Genomic DNA, 26,588 nt, shown 5'->3' with positions numbered 1-26,588 from the left:
TTTTCCACAAATCTTCTAAAATACATGTAAGTGGCAATATACATATGTAACTACAGCATAATTACTGCTTTGCAGTAATTGTAATTTACAATCTCTGGAAGATACCAGAACATTTAAGAAACAAAAGGAATCAAGAGTCTGGCAAACATTAGGAATTTCCAAGATCTTTCTGAATGACAAAGACTTTCCACCTTTCCAGCAGAATGACATTCCCTCTCTGACGTTAACACCACCAACACCCCTCTATGTACAAAAAACTAAAAACAAAGAAAATCAACAAGCTAAACAAATTCAAAAATCGCCAAACAAAAAATAATCCCTACCTTAAACAGAGTGTTTCTATGAAATCCTTTAAGGACCTCACTATTCCAGCCTATGTCTCGTGGAAGGCCCTCAGATATTGTGGAGAGGGACAGCAGAATAAAACCTTAGGATGGCTAGGAGGGGTTAGTAGCCATGAAATAGTTAACCCAGTTAATACAAGGCTTTATGTTATGCATTTAATGTTTGGATGAGATTGTCCATTGAGTCTATGATGGATTTGGAATGCTTGTCTGATCTTGGTAGTGTTTTAATATTGGTCACATATATATGCCAGTAATTAAATGCTGGATAGTTCTAGTTTCATGGAGTGTTGGCCCTCTGGGAAAACACTAGTGAGAGATAGTAAAATGTTGAATGTGATTCTTTAAAATTCTTCAACTTAAATAAGTGAAAGAGTGGGAAGGATTTTGGCAGTTCTGCACCTTCTTTAAACCCTTGGTACGGATCAGCACACTAAAGAATTTGTATTCTGTAAAAATCGATTGAAATGCAAACACCGTTCACATATCTTCTTAGATGTTAAGGCCAGAAAGGGACCATTATAATCATCTAGTCCAGTCACCTGAATAACATATGCCATAGAATTTCACCAGGCAACTTCTACATCTAGCCCATATCTTAAGTCTTAATTTAAAGACTTTAAGTGATGGAAAATCCACCATTTCTCTAGACAGAGTATTCCAATTGTAACCCTCATTGTTAAACATTTGCAACACATTTCTAGTCTGACTTCATCTAGCTTCAGCTTCCAATAATTTAATTTTTTATTTGACTGTCTGCCAGATCAGAGCCCTCTATAAATACCATCTCTTCATGCACACTTACAATGATGAGTCACCTCTTAACTATCTCTCTTGGAAAAATTCAATAGATCAAGTTTCTTTAGTTTTTCCCACTCTTAGAGAGATGTTCCAGAACTCAAAATCATTCTTCTAGCTTTTTTCTGAATGTTCTCCTATTTGTGACATCCTTTTGAAGTACAGGCACCAAAACTGAATATTGCATTCCAGTAATGGTCTTACTAATGCTGTATATGCTTAAAATAACATCTTCTTAAATATCCAAGAATAGTATTTGTTCTTTTAGCCACTGTCACACTCCATATTGGAGCTCATGGTCAGCTGGTTATCCACTATAACCCCCTAAGTCCTGGCTCTCCAAAATACACTCCCTGATCTTGCAAGTGAAATTACTTTATTGAGTCCGGTGTATACAGGGGAGTCGCATCGTACCTGAGGGTTAGGTTCTGAAGTCAGCCCGTAAGGTGAAAATTGCATATAGTCAAATGCTCATTGAGTGGAATGGTAGGCAGAAGGTGGGGGGAGGAATAGCTCAGTGGTTTGCACATTGGCCTGCTAAACTAAGGGCTGTGAGTTTAATCCTTGAGGGGGCCATCGGGGTCAAAAATCAGTACTTGGTCCTGCTAGTGAAGGTAGGGGGCTGGACTTGATGACCTTTCAAGGTCCCTTCCACTTCTAGGAGATAGGATATCTCTATTTATTCAACTAATTTGTGTTATTTGATAAGTTTACCAGCAATTATTTTGTTTTCTTATGTGCCTGTGATATTTATTAAATATGTATATCACAATGGCTTCCTTAAAGGTTTAACTATTTTAACACATTCCACAAAGGGTTTTTTTAAAACAAAATTTCTCTCAGAATTTGCTGCTGAATATGTCAGAGGTAGTAGTTTTTTTCTGTCATTATTATTCACAAAAATTTTTCCAGTTTGACTATTTGTCCCAAGCACCTAACTGGCTAAAACAGAACTGAAGTAAAATAACCAAGCTTTTCTCAGCTCTGATTCATAAAGAAAACTTACCATAATAGGCAGTTAAAGACAACCAGCTCTGTTGAATACAATATGATGTCTGAGGCCTTGGCTACACTCACACTTTACAGCGCTGCAACTGGGGTGTGAAAAAACACCCCCCTGAGCGCTGCAAGATACAGCGGTGTAAAGCGTCAGTGTAATCAGGGCAGCAGCGCTGGGAGCGCGGCTCCCAGCGCTGCACACCACACCCGTAAGGGATGTGGTTTACATGCAGCGCTGGGAGAGCTCTCTCCCAGGGCTGCCGCTCTGACTACACTCACACTTCAAAGCGCTGCCGCGGCAGCACTTTGAAATTCCAAATGTAGCCATACCCTGAGACAAAAAGCTGTATAACCATTGGCCAGATGTTCCATAATTATTCAATTATGGAAATTAACATCAAAGAACTCATACTGTGTATTAATACACTAGCACTGGCTATTTTGCAACTAAGGCATTATATCAAAACCCATGTAGAAAGTCCAGATTTCAGAAGACCATTAACAAGGACAAAATCCCTTAGTCCGAAAAGGCCACCTCAAAGGACCTGATCTCCACATAGTATAATAGTATTTCTATACCAGTGGGTCATGAACCAGAAGTGGTCACAAAAGGCAGTCAAGGGAGTTGCGAGGTGTTGGAAATTATAGTACAATCTGAAACAAAGAAAAACTCACTCCTTGCACTCCCTTGCCTCTGAAGGTCAAGTAGTCTGTCAACATCTTGCAAAAACATAGACAAATTATACAGGCCTATCAGTGATACTCTTTAGTATCTTTTATAGTACATATAAGGGCTGTGAAAGTTTTTCACTTTGAATAAGGGGTCACCAACCTTAAAAGTTTAAGAAACACAGGTATAGCAAATTGTTACTGAGGTGTCTAGAATATAAGAATACCTTTATAGAAAAATGGGGAAAGGATCTGAAATAAGAAATCACCCTGGAGTATTGTGTCCAGTTTTGGGCATCACATTTCAGGAAAGATGCAACAAAAATGATTAAAGGTCTAGAAAACATGACCTACGAGGGAAGATTGTTTAGTCTGGAGAAGAGAAGGCTGAGAGAGGACATGATAACAGTTTTCAAGTACATAAAATGTTGATACAAGGAGGAGGGAGAAAAATTGTTTCCTTAACCTGTAAGGCCAGGACAAGAAGCAATGCGCCTTGGGTTGCAGCAAGGGTGGTTTAGATTGGACATTAGGAAAAAATTCCGAGCTGTCAGGGGTGGTTAAGCACTGGAATAAATTGCCTAGGGAGGTTGTGGAATCTCCATCATTGGGGATTTTTAAGAACAGGTTGGACAAACACCTGTCAGGGTTGGTCTAGATAACACTTAGTCCTGACATGAGTGCAGTAGACTGGACAAGATGACCTCTCGAGGTCCCCTCCAGTCCTCCAATTCTATGATTGGGAAAGTAAGCGGAGGAAGGACCCATCTAGTTGTGTAATCATTAAGAAAAAATATTATAAATACTTTATGAATGGTACCTTACTTCGTATAAAATGTATTAAAAAGAGTCATTAATAGAGTTGGGCAAAATTTGACTATAACTGAGCCGCTGCCTCCTGAGTGCTCGCTTGTGCCCAAAGGTTACTCTGCAGCACCCTGCCTCTGTTTTCCCTGCTTCACAGCCCCTTTAGAACTGCATTAGGCTTCCACTCCTGCCTGGAACTGGTTTAATAACAGTAACAGTTCAAAACAATCCTCAGGGTCCCAAAATAACCACAAAACAAGAACACTAATGTTTATATATAGCTCTGGCATCTTATATCATAACCGGAGCTCTTCTTCTGCCCCACTCTGTTCTCTCAGCCAGCCTTCCAAGCTCTTACTAGCTAGAGCTCAGCCTTCTGGCTCTGGCCTCCCAGTGCAAAGCCAAGCAGAGTTTCCCCCAGGAGCCTCTCACTCACAGGACTCAAAACTCTCCTGATGTCATGGTCTTTCCTGTAGAAGCCTCTCATCTCCTGAACTTCCTCCTGCTTCTCTTTATAGAACTTCTCATCTCCTGAACTTCCTCCTGCTTCAAATTTTTGAATCAAACCAGCATTTTTATTTCAAATTTAGCCTATTTTAAAAAAGCCATGGGGTGAGGGGGGAACAACCAAATCAATTTTTTTTTTTTTTGGTTGACTCTGGTTTTGATTTGGTTTGAATCAAACTGGATTTTCTTTTGGATTTTTTGGTTTAGTTCTTGAACCAAAAAACCCCATTATTTGCTCAGCTTTAGTCATAAATGCTGAAAAGGATGTGGCAGAATAGGGACCTTCCTGACTTATGGTGGGAATGCCTTAAGGCAATAGTATTTTGGAGGAAAATAAAGAATAGAACTTTCAAGACAACTGAAGTTAGGTTACCCACAGAATCCATAGCGGCTCTATTACTTTAGCGATTATTGACTTGAAGAAGGACCCATTGATAACACAATTACCCAATGTGTGATAGCTTGTTTTGGAAATGGACAGATCCCCCAACGTCAGTGGCATGGAGAAATAAAGTACGGGAAACCCCTTATATGGAAAAATGACAGCCTTATATCAGGATCAAGTAGATTTTAGGATGTATGGTGACCATTTTGGGACTTTGAACAGAATATATACACAGATTATAAGAGGTTGACCAAACATCAATGGATCTTTTAAAAGTAACAGATATAGGTTATGAATAAGGTTTGTTAATAATACATGCATGGAAAGGTCAAGTATGTTAATGACAAAATAAAAAGTTTTTTTTTAAAGGGCACCATTCTTGTCAAGGTACATCTTACCATATCCTTTAAACCACTTCATCCTAGCATTTCTTGGCACCCAGGCTTGTAATTTCATAGAAGATGATGTCTTGGATGCTGTGGATTCAAATGGTCTGGTTTGCAACTAGAGATGTGCCAAACCCCAGCGGGTAACTAACCACAACCCTGAGGTTTCTAATACTGCATTTAAAAAACAAGAACTAACCATTGAGCTGTGGGTAAGAGCATTTGCCAATAGCAAATGTAACTGGCCTTGCACTGATTTTCCATTTTTTCTTTTTGCACAGACAGCTGAAAGAATTTTCTTTGGTTGTTTGGATTGGGCAGTGTGAGATGACTTACTCGGTATTCAACGGGGGCGGGAAAGAGACGGGGAGAAAGAAGCACCATTAGACAAGTCTTGCCTAGCAGGAGCAGGTCAGGAAAAGGGTTGTCCATTCCACTATGAAATAGTTAAGTGTGCGCTAGAGAAACTAAGCATGCTGTACTTGATATAAGAAAAAACATTTTCTAAACAGTGTAGAAGACATTAAGATTATAAAGACTCTGCAGGTGCGTATTTTAACAAGACATGAATTTAATGGCGCGTAAACAGAAATAGGAAGCACAGAGGGTTTGTGTTTGTTGTTTTTGTACTGGGAGTGCAAGAGTCAGAAGAGAAGAATTGTGGAAGGATCAATGCAATTGTTGAGCTTTGTAGCCTAAAATAATGAAAAACAGAACTTCATTTTCTGTGCTGTAGTCATTGCTTCAGTATGTGTCTTTGGCATCGTCCTTTGTAACAACTGTGAAGTGTTGGTCTATAGTATAGATGTACTATTAAACAGATTCTTGACCCACAAGCATTTAATGACCTAAAATGAGAAACAGTTCCTTTGGTAATGTCCCTGAGATCACTTGTACCTGCAGTCGTATTCTGTCAGGTTTGCTATCCAAATTCATCATTCAGCAGTGTAGAATTGAAAGAACCTGCCACACTGAATGGTCTAATATATAAACATATGAGGTCAATCTTAAGGTTTGGCATTAGAGTGCAAGCTTGATGGAGCTGAGGTTTGTGTTGCTTTTGGATGTCTGTTGGAAATGGAAATGGCACACTGGAGTGTTTTATTGACAGTGTTGTAAGCCATATGAAGGCGGAAAGGAGTCTGTTCTCCCAACTTCTTATGGTTGTGCTTTTAAAGATTTGTGTGGGTGGGTTGTGTCCTCCTGCAAACATAAAAGTCAGTAAATATAGTTTTTGTCTGCCAGTTTGTATAAGGGCTTGTCTAAACAACAGGGTAATGTACCCTGCCGATGGTGATTTCTAAAGCACACTGACGTGTTGCGCATTAATTGGTTCATGTAGACCCTGCCTGCTGGTGCACACTAAAGGTTCCCTATTGCGCTTTAGTGTAATGCTGTTTAAAACAGTACTATGTTCAAGTGTGCTATTGAACCTTTAGTGTGCACTGGTAGGGTCTATATAGATCCATTAATGTGCAATGTTATGGGTGTGTTAGAAATCACATCCTTGTAGTGTGCACTGCTTCTCCATATAGACAAGCCCTATGTAAAACAAATGTCTTCCTGTAGAATCCTTCATCGGGTTCACCCTTTATGCTTTAACCCAAATATCTGTCATTTTCATGTGATTCTGCTTCACACCAGGATAGGTATATTGGCATTTTCTTGGAGAATTATATGAACAACTGAAATACATTTCTGCTTGCTAAGATAGTATAGCTGTGCCTTCTTTCAGTGCCGAGCACTGTACAGCTGGAGAACACTGTGCCTCCCTGCTCCCCTTGTGATGTTCAGGGGTGAAATCTTGGCCTCACTCAAGTCCATTCCAAAACTCCCATTAACATCAGTAATGCCAGGATTTCATTCCAGGGCTCACGGATTGGTCCCTACTCCGCAGAATCCAAGGTAATAGTAGAAATGGTGCTGTAGAGGAAGCTGCCTCCTCCCTATTCTGTAGATGGAGTACCACCCGTGTATGAATCAGGAACTATGATTGTACCCCTTGTCTGTACCTACAGCAATACTATGTCCAACTACGTTTCTCCTTTATAAAGTTGTCACTTCTAAACTGTATTGATATAAATGTCCTACTGTATTTGCTCCACTTCAGTCTTTGTACAATAATGAAACTATTAAAAGTGCATAATACTATTTAATCAGAAGAGGATAATGAAAAGGCCAGAGGCTAGTTGTTTTGTCTGCAGTAGTGGATATATTAGTTAAATTTGCATGTCATGTTTGTACAGGGGTAAAATTCAAACCAGTTAAACTGGCCTTTTATCAGGAAAATCTAGGAAGACTAAATGGTTTAGAGAGACAAGCTTATGCTGTGTGTTCATATATTTAGTTATTACACATCCAGATTGGGAAATTAACAAAAATGTACTAAAGCGTAAATTGACAACTTTAAACAGTGTAGTTACAAGTGTGCTGAGGCATAAACTTTCATTAATTGATTTCATGCCTCATGTGGTTGAAATTGCGGCTCACTTTCAAAAAGAAGGCTGAATAAGAACAACCTCCTCATTTAACATTTACATTAAATACTTTCCATCTAAATCATTAGTTACTATTCTTTTTTTGAAATAACTGAAAAGCCAAGGTTTGTAGTGACTGCCACCAGTTGTGGGGTTTGTTTTTCTTTTACAGTTTCTGTTCCTTTCAGTTTCATGTGGAGTGATTTTTTTTCTCCCCCTGCCACTTTAATCTGGTCAATCAAGTTCTTCAGGATTTTTTTAAATGTGGTTCACCATGGGACATTAAATATTTACATAATACAGCACTTAATTCAGAACAAACTCCCACTCCGCCATTCTCTTTGCATTAAAAAACTGCAGGCATCCCTTTTCTACACAAGCACTAGTTGAAAAGAGCCCTTGCAGATGACGGATAATAGTGGGCTAAATGTATGACAATTTGGGTGTTCGGTGTTATTTCTATTCTGTGGAGCGAATGAAAGGACTAAGTTATAGATTAACATTGTGTCAAATTCAGAGGACCTTGCTCAGTTTCTTCTCAGCCCTTTCGCAGGGAGAGCTCATTGGTGAGTTGGACAGGGCTTAAGGGGAGCCCCTGTTAACAGAGCCAGCCTTTGGGCCTGTAAACAAGACTCTCGGTGCTTCTCACCACTACTGCCAGCAGAATCCACAGGACAATCCCTCAGCCATCACTGCTGCAGGGAATGGCTGCCAAGTAAAGGAGCCATCTAGAGGAGCCTTCAGGAGGTGCTAAGGAGGAGGAAGCACAATTGTTAAATGGCACTCGCCTCTCCCAGTTTGATGGCAAGGGGACTGGTTGTTTGGGCAGGGAGAAGATATAGAGTTGTTGTATTTGTGAGGAGAGAAGAAAGAGTGTGGAACGGATGGATTTTTTCGTGGAAGAGTAGAGTGTTTTACCCAGGAAATGTCACATGCATCACGAATTGAAGTGGAAATTTTGAATGAGCCCCTTATTAAAGTTTTGGCAGTACAGCACTGGGAAACCACTTGTTAAAATGTGTATGAGTAAAAATAGAGTGAGGCTCTCAGGATTTGGCCCAGTGATCTACCACTTTTGCTCTCAAATACAAGCTGGGGAGTATTGTTGACATCAGTGTAAACACTGCATTTGAACTAGAGGGTAGAGCTCTAGGCTTAGGTAATGTAAAGAAGCCACAGTATGGGGCAGGATCTAGATTGAAGAGTTTGGTGAGATGGGAAGAGTTGAAAATATGCAGGGAGGCTGAAGATGGGGCTTCAGTAGAAAGATATGACGGATGGACAAAGATCCAGATTCAGAAGTCAAACCATTTAAAAAAAAGAATCAAAGCTATTCTTCCAACCTACCAACACACTTCATTGCCGCTCACACCCCTTGTTCACATACTCCTAAGCAAATGGGTGTTTTCTTGTTTCCAAGAGTGTTCATGGAACTCAAAAGTATTGCAAATGCTAATGCGAATGAAGAGCAGCAGCAGAAGTGCTGTCACAGCTCTCTTTAGAAGACACAAATAATTACACATAGTGAATGAATTCATAAAAGTGGCAATTTGCTCATGGGTAATTCATGGGCCAAGAATGACTCTTCCTGTTTATAACAGTTACATCATCTGGTCAGGAACAGAAACAATACCACGTAACTTAGGGGTTACTACAGTGTGGGGGAGAGATAGCTCAATGGTTTGAGCATTAGCTTGCTAAACCTAAGATTGGGATCTCAATCCTTGAAGGGGCCACTTAGGAATGTAGGGCAAAAATCTGTCTGGGGATTGTTCCTGGTTTGAGCAGCAGGTTGGACTAGATGATCTCCTGAGGACCCTTTCAACCCTGATATTTTATGATTTCAGTTCTCATTAAAACCTAGTTTCACAGCTGCCTGGAGATTTGGCATTGGTGACACATACTTAGACACAGGTTCAAGAATAGCTCCCTGAGCTGACATAACTCAGGTGCATTTGGAAATGATGCTCTTTGGTTCTGGGGCAGATAACACTTGGAGGAAGCAGCTTGCCAAACACTTGACTATAAGGTTAACTATTTTTGCAGCCTCTCTAGAAGTTGAGACAACAGTGATTCAATAAGTCACACATACAGTATATCTGTTTTTTAATTAGGCAAGGTTCTGGACGGTCTCTTGATTATGATAGACAGGCTATAGGACATATAGACACCAAATAACAAACGGCTCTTGCTGCTGCTTACTTGTTTCCTTTGCAACCCTCAAAACAGAATTGTTGTGATTTTGTGCTAGGCTATTTCAGATCTCAGTAACAACTGTCACCTTAGACATTTCCCAGGAAAGCACATTGGAAAAAGCAATCACAACCTATGTAATTTGACATGAGTTGCACAATGCTTCTAGTGTCTTGTTATTCATTAATGTGTAGAAACATTGCTTGTTCCCCTCATATGGGGCACAATCCATGAAATGCATTATTATGTTTACAGGATTTCAGTAGGCTTTGAATCTAGGATCTTCAGACCAGAATCCAGACCTTTATTGCTTGAGTAAAGGAATAATTCCACTAACTGGCAGCAACAGGCTGTGTACCAGCCCCTACAGAAGGACACACCACACATTTTACAAGCTTATTACACAAACCTTTAGCTATAAATGACTTCCCTCACTGCTGCAATCCTGGAAACAGAACTATCTGCATGAGTAAATTTATTCATGTGTATGTTTACTGGGCTAAGTACCGTGAATGTTAATATAATATAAGATATACCTGTCTCATAGACCTGGAAGGAAGCCTGAAAGGTCATTGAGCCCAGCCCCCTGCCTTTACTAGCAGGTACTGATTTTGCCCCAGATCTCTAAGTGGCCCCCTTAAGGGCTGAACTCCCAACCCTGGGTTTAGCAGACCAATGTTCAAACCACTGAGCTATCCATGCCTCCCTCCTTCTCAGCCATGGTTTCGCTTTCAAATCACAAGCTATTTAATAGCTTCATCATCAGCCAGATGAAAAGCCTGTAAACTGCCTTCAAAGTCAGTCAGTGGGCACTCATCAAGGATATGCGACATAGTCTGAAGTTGACTGAATCTACATGCAGGTCATTAGAGAAACCCCATTTGAAGAGATTGTTAATGATGGTATTATGTGAACCTGTGAATTATGCCCTGGTCTCCCTCAGAAGTTTCCAACATTATGGCTGCTTTGAGTGGAGAAAGAGTTTAATTAAATGTTTTGGGAGTATATGTGTATCCTATATTTTTAAGATAAAACTAAAGACCAAATGCATGTGGCAGCTACATAGATTTTCTGTACATTTCAACATATGCAGTTCACACTGAAACAAACTCTGATCATCCTGTTTTGCAGCCAAGCAAAGATCTCGTTGTTAACTCTCAGAGGAGCTTGCACAATTCTTTGCCATCCAGCTTCCCCTTCACTTTCTCCCTCTTTGTTCCACCACTTCAAGTGACCCCCCCCCCCCATAGCCCGCCTGACCTTAGGAGGCAGAATGTGATTCCCTGTAGAGTTGATCCATGCTAATCAAAATATCAACCAGAAGAAAATTAGTCAAGGGTGATACAAGGTGCACTCAGTATTGAGATGTACATAGCACAGGCTGACCTGCAGGAAAAGACAGAGCTCAGTCCTAAAATCGGACCTACTTCTGCACCTCAGAGGCAACCCTAAATTTCTCATACTGAACTAAGTCGAGTGTACTACAGTCTGTTGGCCAAGTGAGTGGAGTGAGGGTGATCATTAAAATCTTACTAATGTAAATTCAGCATAAACGCATCTCATCTGTAATAAGTCTAACAAAGCAATGACACCATATTCTCTATGTTAAAAAAACTCCTAGGGGAGAGTTTTTCTTACATAGGGAATATGGGATCAGGCCATAAGTAGTATGACCATGAACAGCTACAATTAAAAAGCATTGATAAAGAGCCTCCATTTTAACTGTGCTTAAAAACAATGACTAAAGCTAACAAAAGTAGAAATGTATATATTTGACATTATAAAAATACCTTGCAGTTGAAGAAGCAAAGTTTACTTTGGAGGTAGTTGAAATATTTTATATATATCTGCATCTAGGAAACAACTCTGCATCTTTTCCCATTATCCATGACTGTATCAGCACAATTTTCCATTTCTTACTGAACATCTGAGTTTCATTTCTTAAACACACTAAAAAAGAATGTGCCAACATTTTTTTAAAATGTAGCTTGTTTCATATCTACAGGTGGTATGTATCAGCATGCTGTTCTGTTAGCTTTGGTAAGGGATAGTATAAGAATAATCACACTCAACAACATTCTCACATACGGTTGCATCACCAACGCTTATTAGGATGTAATATTGAGTATTGTGTAAATCAGTGGGTCATATTTGTATTATTCTTTCTATGCCTAATCCTTTTCTTTCTGATCTTGTGTGGTTTTAGGTTTGGTTTCTCTCTTCCTCTTTCTTCCAAAATATACACCAAGTGTGCAGTATTTTTGTTTTTCATTCAGGGCTAGATTGCTCCTGGTAGAAACAGCCCTGTGTTAGGAGCACTGGAGGCATTCTGTCTCATAGGTCCCTAATACATAAGTACATTAAAGAGTGTAGCATGCTATGTAATGTGCAGCAGGCCAACTCTGTTGGCTAGCATATAGTGGACACGTCTCCACTTACTCTCTGCCCCCTTTGAGGCACTAGCTTTTCCTGAGGCAATAATTAAGGAGTGGTCAGTGCATTATTTTGACAGTTCTGCTCAAGCTCCGTACCCACTCCCCTCGCCCCACCCTCCCCCCAACTGTGCTCCTGAGCAGTAGTTCTCAACCAGGGGTACATGTACCCTCGGGGTACTCAGAGGTCTTTCAGGGGTTATGTCAATTCATCTATATATTTTCCTAGTTTTACAGCAGGCTACATAAAAAGCACAAGCGAAGTCAGTACAAACTAAAATTTCATACAGGCAGTGACTTGTTTATACTGTTTATATACTGTGCACAGGACTGGCGCTAGGGATTTTAGCGCCCTAGGCGCAAGTCAATTTCGCCGCCATGCACACTGCTCCCGCGGCTCCGGTGGAGCTGCCGCAGTCGTGGCTGCGGGAAGTCCACCGGAGCCGCGCGAGCAGCCGACCATCTGCAGTCACAACTGTGGCAGCTCCAGCTATAGACTCAAATTTACTCATGTTCTTTTTACATTAGGTCTTATTTTGTCTTCTGGTCATCTTCCTGCCCAATCCTGTGGGAGGGTAAAGTTACTGCTGGAGTCTACAAACTGCACCTTTGTAGTGTATTTACTGTGTGCTTTGATGTTCTAAAACTGCCTCACTGGTTCCAGCCCTAGAAGACAGAAGTCAGCCATCTCATCACTATGGAATAGGAAATGTGCATGTGTTTAGTGCACAAAAGAAGCCCTTTGAGAAGGTTTCTAAGCATGTGTTAGAGCAGCGATACCTAAAGCCTCAGGAGCCAAATTAGTGATCAACAATAGAATTGGAAGGGACCTCAGGAGGTCATATAGCCCAGCTCCCTGCAGGACTGATTCCCAGATTTTTACCTCAGTTCCCCAAATAGCCCCCTCAAGGATTGAACTTACAACCCTGGGTTTAGCAGGCCAATGCTCAAACCACTGAACTATCCCTCCCCTCCTTACCCAAAAGACCCACAGTAGTGTGAATTCATTGTTTCATTTACTGTAGTTAGGGCTATGATTTTGTCACAGAAGCTATGGAATCCGTGACTTCCAGAGACCTCTGTGACTTGAGCCCACAGGAGCTACAGGGTCCCCCTGTCTCCTGTGGTGGCTGAGAACTTCAGGGCACTGAGCTCCCAGTCACAATGAGCGGCAAGGGTACCCTGGAGCTTGGAGCCATGGGTGGTGAGGGACTCTGCAGCTCTGAGCCGGGACCCCCAGGATGGTGTGGGGACCCCACAACTCCCCATTTTGTCACGCATATTTTTATTAAAAATCATGGATAGATCACGGGCTCCCATGAATTTTTCTTTATTGCCCGTGACCTGTCTGCGACTTTTACTAAAACTATGTGCAACAAAATCTTAGCCTTAACGATAGTACTGTATAGTCATATTTAAACAGTGTGACAGGAAAAAATATTTAGTATATAAATGATTGATGAAGTGTTATTATTGTATTAACTACAAGTCGTTAATAACATAGTAAAAGCAACCTGATTGGTTAATAACTTAGGTTGGTGAATAATTAAATCAAACAGTGTTTTAATATCAGGTGCTGCAAAGAGTCACAGGAGTCACATTAAAGAGCCACTTCAGGCTCCTGAATCTCAGTCTGAGTATCCCTGTGGTGGAGTAACATCAGTATTGTACACAGCTGTGGGCTAGAGTGTGGCACTCAGATCTCATCTGTGCATAGAGTCCTCGAGATCCTGCACTGTCCCCAGGAGGAGCACTAGGGATATAGTCTCCGCCAGTGCTGTTCCTTGAGCATGAAGTGCAATGCACTCACCCATTTAGATGGAGCATACTGCTCCTCCTAGTGCACCACTCTTAATCCATGGGGGTGTGGAGGGGGTTGGAAGGCATGATCCTGTCCCTGCCCCACCCTTCTACAGCTTCAACGAGCAGGGGCAGGAAGGAGAAAGCTGTCCTTGTGCTCGTTCTGTTGTGTGAGACTGTTGTACAGTTGCAGATGGTGGGTTCTTGCTAACTCTGTAACTATGCAAGGCCTGCAATGATCTAGCTCTGTACGTACCTCTTGGGCTGTGTACTCTGTAAATTGAAGTTCTGCACTGGAAAAATGAATGTTGCCAGCTGGATGCATTGCAACTATTTTGTCCTCAACCCTGAGAAGACCATAGTTTTGCCGGTAGGTAGCAGTTGTCCATAGAGGAAGCTCACTCCTGTACATCTGTTCACAATGAGAATTGTTCACATATAGCAAAGAAAAGAGCATTGAGAGGAGCAGGGTGAAACACGATAGCCTTTCCACATGATGTGTCCTGGAATTTGCTTTAGTTGCATAACTTGTCAGTCATGTCTTTATTTATACTGTGCTGATCTTGCAACAGTACACTTGGCCTTGTGACCATAAGATTCATTTGGTGTAATCCCCTCACTTCATGGCTCTCAGAAGGGTTGTGGCGTCTTTTGCAGCAGCACAATTGTTCACTGGTTTGAGGTGGCTGTTATATTTTTCCTGTTTTCCATTCTGTATATTAGCTAACTGTAAACTAAACTGGCAGTATCGGCTTTTAAAGCCTGTAACGTTATTTTCCCTGGCTGTATTTCAGGATTGCTCATTTAGCAGAGTATCGATCGATCACTGCACTCACACATCACCCAAATTTTATGGTTTCCACCATTGATTAAGGTCATCAGACAATCAGGCAGAAGAAGAATTCCTTCTTGGGTGCTGGCTGGTGACTCTTGCCCACATGCTCAGGGTTTAGCTGATCGCCATATTTGGGGTCGGGAAGGAATTTTCCTCCAGGGCGGATTGGCAGGGGCCCTGGAGGTTTTTCGCCTTCCCCTGCAGCATGGGGCACGGGTCGCTTGCTGGTGGTTTCTCTGCAGCTTGAGGTCTTCAAACCAGTTTTGAAGATTTCAATAACTCGATTCTGGGATAGGGGTTGTTATAAAACTGGATGGGTGGGGTTCTGTGGCCTGCCTTGTGCAGGAGGTCAGACTAGATGATCAGATTGGTCCCTTCTGACCTATGAGTCTATGAGTCTATAAGGTGGTGGGGTCTATAGTGTAAAATTCTTTCCCCAGTGACATCCGTGGCCTTGGTCCATCTCCATTTTATAAAAGGCCTGCCATTTATCATCCAACTTCCCTTACCCCCACACCTTCAGGGTGGGATTTTGTTTAATCACTCTTGGCCCTGTGTTGTTTGTTTTATTCACATTTTCCAAATTTGTTTTTGTATGTTAGTGTCATGTTTGGTTTGTTCTTGTTCTGTTGTACAGTGCACCCAACACTCTGGCTGTAGACAAAAATAAATTACCCTTACTATCGTACTTGGCTGAACATTAATAGAAAGCTGTGAGCACAAGTATATCCTTCCTGTTGCTCCTTCTTTGCCTCTTTCCACCAAAAGGTAGCTTACATGCACTGTCTTCAAAGCCACAGCTGTTTTGCATTAAGTTATCAAAACACAGCTAGGAACAAGCTGTAGTCATTGAGTTTCATGAATTGTCAACAAGATCCAAAACTTTTTATTAATAGTGGCTGTGCAAAGCCAAAATACAGCTTTGTTTTCTGGTATTAAGTTACATTTCCATTAAATTAGACACTTTGTACTGACTTTGAAAACTTAGCAAATCTGATATGCAAGTTGCTGAAGAATTGTGTCAGTCACGTATTTCATAATACCCACACTTTAAGATGATCAGGCAGTAAGAAGTGTTTTTTATAGCTTCTACACATATTTCTACTAATCAGATCACTTGATTAGGTGTAATTCTAGAGCCTTAACAAAGTTTCCCCTCCTTCAGGAACAATTACTGCTACATCATTTCTGGTCAGGGGCACCTCTAAAATGTTTCAATATTCGTTTGGTTGTAACTGGCTGTTTAATTACATTGTGTGTAGCCAGCAAGAATTTAAAGACTGTAGGTGGGTGAGGTAATATCTATTATTGGACCAGCTTGTTGGTTAAAGACACAAGCCTTTAAACATGTGTGAGCTCAAATGCAGATATCAGTTTAATATAGCTCTCATTGGTTCCTTATTGGCAACAGCTGACAGTCATACATTACCAGGACCGTCCTTAGGCATAGGCAGAATAGGCAGCCGTGTAGGGCACCACTCTGCAGGCAGCCCAGACAGTGTAGAAGCAGGGCTGCTGGGTCCTAGAAAGAGCCGAATGCAGCACAGTCTGAGGAATGGCATTGGTTGCTGGGGTCTCTGGGAAGGGGAGGGGATAGGGGTTGGGGAAGAAGCTCACCTATGAGTGTGACTCTTTCCCCCCGGCTGAGGTGAGGTGAGGGAGGCTCTGCGGCTCTGGAACCAGTATCCTTTGTTGTGCCCCATAACATCCATTCTTCTCCTCCCCTGCCCCACGGAGCACCCCTCCTTTCTCCCTCCTCCCCAGGAGCACCCCTCTCTCTCGCCTCCCTCCCCTCCGTCAGGGCTGGGTTGGGTGAGGTGCTGGGGGATAGGTGGGGGGAGGAGGCTGGCTGGCTGCCTGCTGAGGAATGAAAGTGAAAGTAACTCACTTCCTCGGCAGGCAGCCAGGATTGGAATGTCACACAGGGCTTGGCTGGAGTTAGCCAGATGTGTGAAAAATCAGGATAGGGGATTGGGGTAGGGTGAGCAGATATCCCTATTTTTATAGGGACAGTCCCAATTTTGGGGTCTTTTTCTTATATAGGCTCCTTTTACACCCCCTCCCCATCTCTGTCCTGATTTTTCACACTTTCTGTCTGGTCACTCTAGGTGGGGGTAATTGGTGCCTATATAAGACAAAGCCCCAAATATCGGGACTGGCCCTATAAAATCAGGACATCTGGATCTGGTCACCCTAGCTGGGGAGCGCCTCTCCCCCGGGCTGGCAGCTGCCAGCGATCATCTCATCCGGGGGGAGCTGCACAGGGCAGGATGAGCTGCTGTGGCTCCATGGGTGCCCCGTCCCTGAGATCAGATGCTGTGCTAACTTCACCATGGTCCGTAAGGCTGGTGGTGGTGCCCATTGGTGTGTGATTGGACCTGAGGGTTTGCTGCTGCTGTTGCCACTCTGCACCCCAAGAGGTGGATTTTGGGGTCCTGCAGTTTTCCACCTATCTCCTCCTCTACTGCAGCTGTTGGACCAGCAGGTTGGGGGGTGAGCCAAGCATGAAAGCAGTACTGTGTTGCCATTTAGATTGTCATTTAACAACTTTGTTTGCCAAAAATTCTTGCTAACAATCCTGAATCCAATTTCAATATTTTTTTAAAAAAAAAAATCAATATCTTAGCCAAAAACAGAAAATTAAGTTGTTGACAATTATTAGTGACAGGTTTGGTTTGAGGCAGGGAGTGGGCCAGTTTTCATTAGAGAAACAAAAAATGTTGACTGACTTTCCTATAGCTTGTTACTCCTGATAAGAGCCCTCCAACAACTGTAATATGCTCATCTCCTTACTAGTGTATAAAGCAGGGGTCGGCAACCTACGGCACATGTGTCAAAGGTGGCAGGTGAGCTGATTTTTGATGGTATGCAGCAGCAGGCTGAGTAGCTCAGCCTATCACTGCTCTGGGGTTCCGGCTGCTGCCCTATTGCCAGCTGGGATACCAGCCATCAGCCCCACTCAGCACCTGCTGCTGGCCTGGGGACCCCCAAGGAATCCCAGGCTGGCAGTGGGCTGAGCAGGCCAGCTGAACCACTCAACCTGCTGTCAGCCTGGGGTTCCATTCACTCAGCCGGCAGCGGGCTGAGTGGGCTGGTGGCGGGCTGAGCAGGGCCTGTGGGGGGTTGAGTGGCTCAGTCTGCTGCCAGTCTGGGATGCCAGCAGCACTCAGCCTACTGCTACTCCGGGGTTCCGGCTGCCGGCCCCTTGCCAGTCAGGAGCTCAGCTGCCAGCGCCACTCTGCCTCCTGCCAGCCTGGGTGAGCAGAATCCCAGGCTGGTAGTGGGCTGAGGGGGGGTTGGCGGCCGGGATCCTGGCTGGCAGGAGTTGGTGGTCAGAACCCCAGACCAGTACCGGGCTGAGCAGGGCCTGGGATCCTTGTCTAGGGTTCCAGCCACCAGCCCGCTGCCAGTTTGGGGTTTCATTTACTCAGCTGGCAGTGGCCTGAGCAGGACCGGTGGCCAAGACCTCAGATAATAACAATAGTTTATTTATATAATATAGACATAGAGAGAAATCTGCTACAAACATTAAAATGTATTACTGGCACGAGAAACCTTAAATTACAGTGAACTTGGCACACCACTTCTGAAAGGTTGCCGACCCCTGGTATAGAGTGACCATATGTTGTACTAAGATTCTCCTGCTTTTTTTTTTCCCTGTGAGTCAGTATAACTTTTGCCAGCCCAGAAGTTGGGCAGCCAATGTTTTACGTTTTCACAATGTGTTCTCCAACTTTCATAAAGTAAATACATAGTTAATATGAGTTACAAAGGCCAGGGACACTTCTTTGTGAAGAATCTGTACAGCAGATCATGCCCATAGACAATCCAGAGAAGAAATTTGAGGTTGAATTTTTTAATGTTGTGATGGATAAAGCAGTATCTGCTGTTGATGAAAGGTTTAATACCTTGCAAGTACACCATGAACAGTTTGGATTTTTGTATGACATAACTAAATTCAACGAAATAGGAAAACAAGAGCAACTAATGACAAAGTGCAAGAACCTAGAGAGCCTCCTGAAGCACGGAGATAGTTTTGATTTAAATGGACTTGAACTGTACGAAGAATTGAGTACACTGTCATCAATGTTGCCACATGCAAAATCGGTGATGGACATTGTACAGTTTATTCATACCCGCAACTTGTTGACATATATCCTAATGTGTACATTGCCACTCGTATTCTACTGACAATTCCTGTAACAGTAGCATCAGGAGAACGGAGTTTCTCAAAACTAAAGCTCATTAAAAACTGCTCTACAATGAGTGAGGAACGCTTAACTGGTCTTGCTATTCTTGCAATCGAACAAGACACGACTTTGTCTTTGTCATACGATGACATTATTACTGATTTTGCAGCCCAAAAAGCCAGAAAGATTGCTTTTAATTAAAAACAAATCTTTGTTTCAATACCTCTTCATATAAATTTCCAATAAAATTTTGATAAATTAAAAAAAATATTATTTGCATCAATCTGTCATATCAGAATTTTTTCTATAGTGCTGCTTCTTTAGTGCTAGTCCATCAGCATCACAGTGTGCTTAATTAAGTTAAACTGGTTTTAATAACGTGAATGTGGCAAGTTTTCCAATACTGTAAGCTTATGTTTGTGTTGCTAAGAGCAGATCAGGCACAGGGGCACCAGTTTAATAATCTCGCCTAGGGCACCATAAATCCTAAGGCCGGCCCTGTACATTACATCCCAATATTAGAGTGGCAAAGTCAAGCACACAGAAGTTAGGAAGTGCCAGAGTTAAGCTAGTCTGTGCTATCTTAATTCAGCCTTCTTTGTGCACATACATTATGATACAGTCTTTAACTACGTAATCACACTATTTTTTCCCCTACAGGTCTGCTGCCTCATTCAATAAATTAGTAGTTAGTACAGTGTTTTTTACCCTCAAAAGATATGTGTCCTCCATCCACTTTATTTAATACCCATTATCCAAATCCTGCACTGAATAGTTGTTTCCTCAAGGATGTTTTTTACAGTCCTCTCTCTGTAGTATCTGAGGGCTTCACAAAGAATGAATTTAACTTTTTAATTCCCCTGTGAAATCAGATGACGACATCATCCCCATTTCACAGGTGGGGGACGGAAAGACAGAGGATGAGACCAAAATGATCATGTCTAGTACTTTTGGGTGTCTGACTTGACACCTGGGGCCTGATTTCTCAGAGTACGTAACATTTTTTATTATTTTATCAGAGCAGTGCTTTGAACAAACTTCAGCTGCGAGTCCTCAGCATTTCTGCAAATCTAGCCTCACATGTCTCACTTTGAGTATCTAGAAAATGAGAATCACAATTAGTAGCCACCTGGGACAAATGTTATTTAAGTGACTTGCCTAGCTCTAGCATCACATAGCAATTCTGGCAGAGGCAGGGCTAGAATGAATTCTCCAGGGCAGCATTTAAACTGTCCTAACCATAAAACCATCCTTTCTCTTCCTTTAATCCCCTGCCTCATTCACAACATACTTTCCAAGCAGTGTCCATTGACTCTTTAGACACCTTTGAGGAGCAGTGGGTGCTGTCGGGAGTTCTCTGCTTGGTGTCTTCCCCTCGCCCCCACACCCCTCGCCCTGAATTTCAACCTTTGACCTCATCCTGTTCCTGTTTTTTCATTTGTTGTCCCCAGTATTTACTTGTGGTCTAGGTTCAGTGGCTTTTCCCCCTTTGTTGAAGGGGTGGGACTTTAGCTTTGGGCAGATTTAGGCCCCTGTCCCCGGGGAACCACAATAGGTACATACTTTCCAGCTTCTGGCACAAATGTGGCAGGGCCCTATAAACAACGGCCTCTTTCATTACCCAACCCAGCTTCATTTCCAGAGCAGTTGCATCCTGCATGCTTCCTTGTTGTGTGGAGCTGCCATTGCTGCTACTCCAGCAGCTGGAGCTGGAGGAGGGTATGTGGCTGCTCTGCTCATACTACTCTTTCAGGCATTGATGGTGGGAGATTGTCTTGACTGCGGCTGTTGCTGCAGCGAGGCTCCCCCTCTGCTGCCTGTAGTCTCCTAGTAGCAGCAGCTTTTTGTCAGTGTTGTTGTTTCCCCAGTTCCAGCTTGAGGCCTGGCCTGCCCTCCATTTTGGTGCCCTTTCCCTTTGTTCATTTTGGTACATTTTGTTTGAGGATCTCCCTTCCCCTGTTGTGATTGTTTGGTCTGTTTGTTTGTCCCCACCCTTATTCCCCTTTTTTGGCCTGGCCCTGCCCTGCCCTTTCACTTGGGAAGACAGGCTCCCTTGTAAGCCTCTTTCCTTTCCCTTTCAGCTTTTACAGCCCCGCCCCGGGAGTGCCCTTCCCTCTGGAGGGGACAGGTCTCCCCCTTAGTTGCTCTCCCCATCAGGTGTGAGAACCTGAGCCTCCACCATGTGCAGTCTTTCCTTTGGGGGAGGGCACTGGTTGTTAACCAATGGTTCTGTCCATACTCTAGCACTGGTATCCTCTGTGCACCTTAACTATGGACATTGGTACATACACCATCTGTTATATGGAAGTCTAGTAACCCAATCACTATCAAATCTATCAGTGTAGATTGAAATCCTGGCCCAATTAAGTCAATAGAAATTTTGCTATCGACTTCAACGGATTCTGGATTTCACTCTGTGTTGTAGTGCTTGCAGTGTAAATCATGCCTCCCATTCCTCCCAAGGTAGTTGAATGGGAGAAATGAAATCCCATCCCCACAAGGCCAGAGTAGAAGATGTCTTCTCCTTAGGGGATTTATTCTTGGAGGTGGAAATCCTGCATTGGTGCTTGATTCAGCTTCCAAATTTCATGAGTCCACTAGCCCGGAAGCTCATAGCCCTCTGTACTAGCTCGGGGCACCTTTCTTCACATCCATAATCTGCCAGCTTCCTGGCAGCCTGGCCAGGACCTCCCCACTACTTCAGATATCCCCTTTAAAAATGGAGGTGGTCTCCATGATGCAGAGCGTGATTTGGAGAAGAGAAGACTGGGTTGCATCTCAGCAGATTCTTTCTGGTATTCAGGGGAAAGGAGTCAGGTAACATGGCTACTATTCTACCCTCTTCCAGTCCATATCCCCAGCCCCACAAAGGCTCTCAGTGAAGACTCAGGGACCATGGCACAGAGATGGTTAAGCCCACACATAGCTGAAGAAGATCCGTGTGTGGAGGTCTTCTCTCAATGCGCTGCTGTCAGGGAACAAGGCAGGCCTATGTCAACAGAAAGGATTTTGAATTTCCTGGTCAGTTTAGTCCATTATGCCCTAGGTTTGACCACACCAGATAACATCTTTTTAAACATTACTTGCATTGTTATTTGTAACAGGCTTTAAATAGTGTTAAACAGATCTTAAAACAAGCTGTTTTCCTCATCTAGATTTGGCCTTAGTGATACATGAAACTTGTAATAATTCTTAACCACATTGCAGGAAGAATAACTGCTTGGCCTCTAAAATGAGTCTTTACCATTGCCAAACTAATGGATCAGTTTCTGCTTTAATTTACTCCTTGTGCACCCCATTGAGATTGTGTGGTGTATAAATCAGTACAATTTACTCTGGAGTTTCAATTCTGGTCTGAATTACCCTAGTGAAGATCTGGCATTAGCATTTGGGTTTCACTGCTGTTACTCTGGATTTATAGCAGTGGAACTAATCAGACTCTGGCCCACGGTCCATTATATAAACTAACATCAGGCCCAATCCAGCTCCCATTGAAATAAATGGGAGTTTTGTCATGGACTTCAATGGCCCTTTGTTTTTCTGATGAGTCAGCATTGCCTACAAACAGGCAGTTAAGAGCCTTTCCCAGCCTTTGGGCAAGTGGCCAACTTTCAAATCAAGGTTTGGACACAAGAACTGAGCAATAATTGGTTACTGAATCCCCAAACGTTCCAGTCTCGTGCCTTTTTAATGTACACTACAGTTAGCATAATCATTTCCCTCATCTGTCACTTTGTAACAATCAGCGAGTTGCAGCTTCCTTTTCTTAAGAGTTACCTTGGCTCGGACCAGTTTCAAGCAACAGGGCTTTATAGTGGTGTTCTTTGTATTTATATTCTCAACACAGAACTGTCTCTGTCTTTATGGCTAGTCTTAGCAGATATTTTAGTTTTAGATTTCTGATCATCTGTTCTCAGTGCTCTGTTTGTACAGCTGTAGGGGGTGGGGGGGGGGAAACAACTTAAAAATAAGTCTTCCAAACAAAAAAGAAGAGTCTCTCAAGACAGCCATTGCACTTCTTTTAAGATTGAGTAGTGTGTGTGTGTGTGTTACTACATACAGGTTGTATATTCTGAAACTAAAATAAATGTTTATTAGGTGATGTAGTTTGGTCTTTGGTTTAATAATACTTACACACATGCGGTTTGTGACTATGCTAACAATGTAATTTACCAACAGTTTAAAAGCCATTGTGGCATTACTAATTGCTATCTATTTCTTACCCACCCTTATTAGGAGCTGTAAGTGACCATAAGGAGAGAACTAAGTTCTAATATTAAAAAGTGATATGACCTTGTTAACTATAAATACTGCATACATAAGACAGCTCATTAGAAAGAAAAAGATCAATTTCATTTTTAAATACATGCCCCTACATAAAATGGAGCACAGGTTTTAGTAGCATGTATTTTTAAGCTAAGACCTGCACAAGGGTAATAAAGCAAACAATGTAAAGATCCCTTTGTAGTCTTTGAACATAATGGCTGGGCTCACAAGTGAGTTCTGAAAATAGTTTATCCCAGAGAACAACTGTTCTTGTTACCCAGATAGTATCTAACAATTGAAAAGATCCTGACAAATAGTGCTACATATCCACCTAACAAGGAGGAAAGAAGACTCCCTTACTTCTGGTGTCAATATTGCAACCCACCCCTCTTCCTCGGGTTTTTAGGGTTTTTTGCCTTCTTTTGAAAGGTAAAGATCACGCCTCACTACTTTAGTCCTAATTCAGTATCTCCCCCCCCCCCCCCACAAATCTACGCAGTCCCAAAACCAAACAGCAGGTTAGAGTATCTTATCTCCTGAACTAAGGAGTAGTTTTTGCTGGCTGTGAATTCTGAGTTTCAGCCAAGACTGGGAAAAGAGTGTGTATTCTGGAAGTCTTCCTCAGGTCGTCATCCCCTTCACCCCATCCTGTAATTTTGAAGCAAATGTTGAAGCTTTGGAAGCAAATGCTCCAGTTCCTACATGTTGGAGGTGGCTGTGTGGTCCGGTCTGGCACAATGCAAAGTATTCCAAGATGTAACGCCTAATGGTGAGAGTCCAAGGGTCGATTTCTCTGTCTGTTATAGATCAAGGTAGTGTCGCCCACTGGCAAGAGACCAAAGGTCACTCCACCCAGTGGCTGCAGTTCAGGGGTAGCGTCATCTACTGGCAAGGGCGGATAGGGGAACCTGGGTCCACCCTACGCCAGCAGGTTCCGACCCATGGCCCTTTGCAGCAGTAGCCCTCGTGCAGGGCTCAGGGCCTGATACCCAGGGAGCATGCTCTGGGGTCACTTCCTACCCTTGTTCCAGTCACTCTGGGGTCATCATGAGCTGGACATGGGATTCTCTTGTATTCTCCACCAGTATGTAGCCGGTGTCTCTCCCATTGGCCCTGGTGAGTCATCAGCCTCCACTCTTCCAGTGGTTTCGCTATGAGGCTCAGTGCCAGTGGCATGGAGGCTTGGCAGCTTCCCAGCAGGAGGCTGCTGCACCCCACTTCTCTCTGCTGCAGTCAGCCCAGACTGATCCGAGTCACTCCCTTTTAAATGCTCCCTCCACTGGGAGCATGCCCAGCAGAGGCAAGGCGGTGTGACCTCCTGGGCCTGGAACAGCTCTTTTACCCCCACCTGCCCCATGCAGGGTTGGTACACTCTGTCAGGTTACCTTATATCAGCGTATGTTCAGCTCATCCTTTGCTCATGCGCAGCTCAATTGACTCCATGGCCCTATGGTGCACAGCTTTTTTTTTTTCAATTGCATCTTCAGCCTTCCACAGTTGGATACTGGTACTTGGAAAAGGGAAATCCTCACACATTTAGGGAGACACTCTTTATTTCATTGGGAATTTCTTTAGTAGTCCAAGATAGTTACATCTTCAGATTCAGCCTCTCCCACCACTGGTCTTCAAGTGTGCTTGAGATCCTAGCTTAAAGCAACAAGACGTTTACCTTCTAAAATGCCAGAACAAGGTTCTAGGCTTTAATTAATATTTTTCTATTTACCAAAATGTCAGGGGACTTCAGACCTAGCCTTGGGTCTCCTCTTTAGAGTGAGCAGATGCATAAAGCCCATTTCAGGCTGTGCACCAATCTCTCCCCAAATACTACATGTGCTCTGTAGACTTTGAAGAAGCCAGACTCCAGTAGCTATGTACTGGCAGATATTCGCATTACCTCTTCTGTGATAGAAACAACAATTGTCAGTTCCTCATGTCTGATGTGTGGATAGCCATCCTTTGCTAGGAGATGCCTTTGCCTGAGTATTTGTCCTATCCCAGGTCAAAGTAATTCATCTGTGGACCTTTGGTTTCCTCAGAATCGGGGAGAGACCACTCATAGTCATCCCATGGTCTTCTGGAGTGACGTATGATTTTTAGACAACAAGCTGCAGAATAGACTTCATTTCAGGAGCCAGATTGTATCCCTGTATCATTCTTTATCCCTTCCCAGAGCTCCTGGAACAGTGCCTGTGAGATGTGGCCTTGTGAGCAAGGGGCAGTCTTCAGAAGGCTCCTTGCTTCTTTGCGCGTCAGTGGCCTGTGCCCTAGAGGTGGGCCCATCTGCTTTCCTTGATGGAGACTCTTCCACTGGTGTGATCAGATGCCAACGTGAGCATCCGTCCCTCTTTTAGGGAACTCAGTCACACAATTAGCACTCCTTAATAAGGAGCATCCTGAAAGAAAGCCCTAGGATTCCACTACATTTAGGCCACATCCAGACTAGGGCATTAAAATCGATTTTAGATACGCAACTTCAGCTACGTGAATAACGTAGCTGAAGTCGAATTTCAAAAATCGAGGTACTCACCCGTCCAGACGGCGCGGCATCGATGTCCGCGGCTCTCCGTGTCGATTCCGGAAATCCGTTCGGGTTGATGGAGTTCCAGAATTGATGTAAGCGCGCTCGGGGATCGATACATCGCGTCCAGACTAGACGCGATATATCGATCCCCGAGCAATCGATTTTAACCCGCCGATGCCGCGGGTTAGTCTGGACGTGCACTTAGACACTGTAGCTTATACCAGATGAACAGAACAGAGCCAGGGCCATCTGACTCCATTCAGTAGCTGCAAATCTAGATCTGTTAACCCCTTTATTTTATTTTGTCATTTCATTCAGTTTGGACAATTAAGTCTAATCCATTTCATATACTGCTTCTCGCGGTTAGACTGAACACTGCAGGGGAATATTTAAATTCACATAAAAACTTATTGTATTTTATTTACTAACTGTAAATGTTTATTGGGTTTTTTAATTTGTGACATTTCTGTTAGGTTAGTAAGTACCTCTGTCTCCCTCCAAAACCTTAAACTGGTGATACCCAGTTGTCTCAAAATGTATGATTATGTTTTTATTCAGTCAGTCAGTGAATTCCCCTAAATAATTCTCTGTAACTCTTCCCATGTGCAGAGGGCACAAGTATAAAGCCTGTGCAGCAGGCAAATCCCTCTGAAAGACTCAGTGGGTGCTGACTGGCATATAGGCTTTGTATTGACCTTTTGCTCAGGAGTGGATTGTACCCCATGAGAGTGCAGTGTTCCATTTCTTTTTTTCCCCTGTGAGTGAAGGATTTGGACTCTGTTATTTTTAAACTGCTGTGACAACCAGTCAGTGCTCTCATTTACCAGGTACTCTCAGGAAAGTGAGAGATGACATTTATGGCAAGGTAACAATGTTTGAGGACATTGGAGAATTGAAAGTTCTGGCAGACTGGCCTTGCATTCATGATTACACAGTAGGTGTCTTACTCATTGCCGTGCCTGAGTTTTTGGGGTGTCTG

General features: G+C 43.0%; 1 protein-coding gene across 6 annotated transcripts in view; it reads left to right on the top strand.

Annotated features, from left to right (window-relative positions):
- ANO6 (anoctamin 6) overlaps positions 1-26,588 on the top strand; it is a 121,580-nt gene that overhangs the window by 8,343 nt on the left and 86,649 nt on the right. The window contains exon 1 of one of the 6 annotated variants that reach the window (XM_030548907.1): positions 5,268-5,306. The exons of the other annotated variants lie outside the window; for them this stretch is intronic. The gene's annotated coding sequence lies outside the window, so the exon portion shown is untranslated. Of the gene's footprint in view, positions 1-5,267; positions 5,307-26,588 lie in introns of those variants that run through there. 6 annotated transcript variants of the gene reach the window in all.

Source organism: Gopherus evgoodei, chromosome 1 (genome assembly GCF_007399415.2).
Source record: "Gopherus evgoodei ecotype Sinaloan lineage chromosome 1, rGopEvg1_v1.p, whole genome shotgun sequence".
In the NCBI taxonomy this organism is placed as follows: Eukaryota; Metazoa; Chordata; order Testudines; family Testudinidae; genus Gopherus; species Gopherus evgoodei.
The sequence above is the reverse complement of the archived record's forward strand: the minus strand, read 5'-3'. Positions and strand labels throughout refer to the sequence as shown.